Here is a 4,195-nt window from a genome sequence, read left to right on the forward strand (position 1 = left end):
ACTTCTCTTTCCTAACACAACACACACAGAGATGGTCATAATTTTGATTTTGACATCACTCAGAAATATCCTTTCATCTCCACAAACTCTGAAAGTCCTTTATAACGTTTTGTATGTATGTATGTATGCACATATATGTATACATAATGTTATTATATATAACATAATCTGTTGTCATTCTCCCTGTCCTTCTGCCTTGCAACTCCAAATCCTGGGAGAGGGCTAAGTTGTGTTCAGGGAAGATCAGCACCTCTGAGGTGAAGGCTGCTGAGCCCTCTTCAGGGCTGCTCATCCACCTTTGGGATCCACCTGTTTCACTCAACTCTCACTGTGGTTCCGAGAAGCTGTGGCATGTACAATGGCCATGCTCTAGTCAACTGTTTTGGCAGACGGGCTAATAAACCAGGTGGAGGGAAGCTGAGGAGATTTAAACCCGTCAGTGAGTGAAGGTGGTGTCTACAACCAAAGACAGTGAAGACTTCCCCTGGTGGAGTGGATAGACAAGAACAATCTGTTCCAATGACCATGATGGTGGCTGAAGCAGACACTGTGGAATTCTTAGAGCTTAGTCATCCATTGCATCCTGGGCCATCACCAGTTGTCTTGACTCTGTCCTGCCACTGAACTGTGATGACTGGAGGAGAGAGGGAGACCAATGATTTTGTGCAATTCTGCCTCACTTAAACCCAATTTACGCATAAATCAAAAGATTTTCCCCATACCATTTTACCACTATACCTATCTTCAAGTCCTGTGGCGACAGGCAAATGATGAAATAGCTGGTGTGAAGACACTGGGAGCTGTAGTCACAATCCTGAACACAGGCGCCCCATAGGGTTGTTGTCTCACTGGAAGAGGCAGTAGGATTTGGCACCCCCCTCGGGGGTCTATGCAGCCTTTTAAGGACTGCACTGCTCACCTCCTGGTCTGAGGAAGGGGCTAGAAAAGATGCCCTAAAAATGTCTTTTTACCTAACCCTGATCTGATTACAGCAGCAGGTGGGGATCCCTTCCTGTGGGTAAAACAGAGATACACATAGACACAGACACACACACACAAACATACAAATGTACAAAAGCTTCTGCAAACATGATTCCAGTCACCATCACTACATGAAATGTGAGCACACTTATAGATAACACAAAATCCAGTAGATCTGAAAAACAAATGACTCTTGTTTTGAGAGAAGTCAGCAGGCATGGCATCCAAATAGCAGCCCTGAGTGAAACAACACTGGCAAATGAAGATCAACGTACTGAAGTAGTAGCTGGATACACATTTTTCTGGAGTGATTACAGTGAAGGGGAGTGCCATGAACCTGGCATAGGCTTTGCAATCAAAACTAATCTAGTCAACAAATTTGTATGCCTACTAAAAAGGAGCGAATGCCAGGCTTGTGACAATGATATTTCCACTTGCAGGAAAATGCCATGCCACTATCAACAGCACCTATGCTCCCATCATGACAAAACCTGATGAAGTAAAAAAGAAATTTTATCGAGACATGGAGACCATCATCATCAATGTTACAAAAGAGGACAAGCTTATAATTCTGCATGACTTTAACACCACAGTAAGCTCAGACTACCACACATGGCAGGGAGTCCTTGGGAGGAATGGAACTGGAAACAGCAAGAGCAATGGTCAGTTACTACTGAAGACTTGGGCATCCCATGAAGTTCTCATCACCAACACTGTTTTCTGTTTACCTAAATGCAAAACCTTTGTGAATGCACTGTCACAGCAAATACTGGCATTTAATAAACTATGTGATTGTAAGAAAAAGAGACAGATATGATGTGAGAGTGATGAAAGCAATGTGTGGCACAAAGTCCTGGACTAATCAACTTATCCTCTCCAAGCTAAATATTCACATTCAACAAAAGTGGCGCCCCAAAGTGTAGCAGCAAACACCCCAGCATCCTCAGGGTTTGCTGCTACCACAGGTTCTTCGATCTGCTTTGTTAAAGGAAAGCAACTCAAAATGGGTTAATAAGCTTACTTTAATCAGTCAGACATATATCGTTTACCTTGTTCAGGGGGAAAAGGTCAACACCCCGCACTTCAAAGCATACAGGCAGAATTATCAAGACAGAAACAGATCAAGTAGACAGATTTCCCAACTGTCCAACCATTACATCCATACCCAGTCAACATCTGGGTTTCCACATCTGGGTTTTTCAAAGCCGGGGGACTCTCAACAACGGCTTCCCAGAATTCGGATCAAATCACAGAACACTTCTCAAAGTGAGTTCCCAAAACAAAGCTACACATCAGGGCTTATATAGCCTTCTCCTGGCTCAGAAAATGTAACAACCTTATTGACTCACTGGCCAATCAAGAAGTATTTACTGAAAAACAAGCTTCCCACCCAAGGCTTCAGGTGCACTTTAGCCTTGGGGCAGGGAAGATCTTCCAAATTTGCATTCCCATTACACCAAGGCAAAAAGACTAACAGAAGAATTCTTCTAAAAGCATCCCATGGGTTGTCTCCTGGAAAATTTTTCGCAATTAATTTTTATTTATTTCATTAAATATTTATCAATTCCATGTGTTTTATTTTGCTTTTTTTGGAGGGGGGAAGGGAGGGCAATTGGAGTTAAATGACTCACTCAAGCTCACAAGGCTAGTATTAAGTGTCTGAGGCCAGATTTGAACTCAGGTCCTCCAGACTCCAGAGCCTGCACTCTACTCACCACGCCACCTAGCCACTCCTATCAATCCCATATTAAAGGAATTTGAGGATCTTTTTTAAAAAATTAATTTTGAGTTCCAAATTCTCTCCCTCCCTGCCCTCCCTTGTCATTGAGAAGGCAAGCAATTTGTATAATCATGTGAAGTCATGGGAAACATATTTTCATATTAGCCATGTTGCAAAAGAAAACACAGACCAAAAAACCCCAAGAAAAAAATGAAGAAAAATAAAATATTCTTTGATCTGCATTCAGATGCCATCAGTTCTTTCTCTGGAGGCAGATAGCATTTTTCATCATCAGCCCTTCAGAACTGCCTTAGATCACTGTATTGCCAAGGATAGCTAAGTCATTCACAATTGACCATTGTACAATATTGCTGTTACTGTGTACAATGTTCTCCTGGTTCTGATTACATCACTTCCAGCTTTCCAGCTTTTTTTCTGAAATCTATCTGTTCATGATTTCTTATAACACAATAGAATTCCATTCCAATCATATACCACTTGTTCAGCCATTCCCCAATTGATGAGCACCCCCTCAACTTCCAATTGTTTGCTGCCACAGAAAGAGAGACTATAAATATTTTGTATATATAAGTTCTTTTCCTTCAAAAATAGACTCTAGGGATATAGATATAGTCATGCTATTTAACTGCATCAAAGCTGTTTGGGCATATTTCCAAATTGTTCTCCAGAATGGTTGGATCAGTTCACAACTCCAATAACAGTTCATTAGTGTCCCAATTTTCCCACATCTACAAAATGTCATTTTCCTTTTCTGTCATGTTAACCAATTGGATGGATATGAGGTAGTCCCTCAGAGTTGGTTTAATTTACATTTCTCTAATCAATAGTTATTTAGAAAAATTTTATATGACCATACATAGCTTTGATTTCTTCAACTGAAAATTGCTTCTTCATAAACTTTTTTATGAAGTTTATTTATTTATTGAGAGAGAAATGACTTACATTATTATAATTTTTTAAATTGAATTTATTATCTTTAGTTTTCTACATTCACTTCTATAACTCTTAAACTTTCTCCCCCTCCTTTCCCTCCACTTCCCCAAGCCAGCATGCAATTCAATATAGGCTCTACAAATACATTCCTATTAAACATATTTTCACATTAGTCATGTTGTGTAGAAAAATTAGAACGAATAGGAGTAACTATGTATAGTTATAAATTTGACTCAGTTTTCTTAATATATTTGAAAAATGAGGCTTTTACAAGCGAAATTGCTCTAAACATTTGCTTCAGTTTTCTGCTTTCCTTCTAATCTCGGCTGCATTAGTTCTGTCTGCGCAAAAATATATTAATTTGATATGATCAAAATTATCCATTTTGCTTCCAGTAATGTTCTCTATCTCTTCTTTGCTCATAAATTCTTCTCTTTTCCATATATGTAACAGGTAAAAGATTATATGCTAACCTCATTTGCTTATGGCATCACCATTTATGTCTAAATCATGCATTCATTTTGACCTTATCTTATCATA

Source organism: Petaurus breviceps, unplaced genomic scaffold (genome assembly GCF_028583685.1).
Source record: "Petaurus breviceps papuanus isolate PSGF00001 unplaced genomic scaffold, PetGlider_PUasm1.0 90385, whole genome shotgun sequence".
Classification (NCBI taxonomy): Eukaryota; Metazoa; Chordata; class Mammalia; order Diprotodontia; family Petauridae; genus Petaurus; species Petaurus breviceps.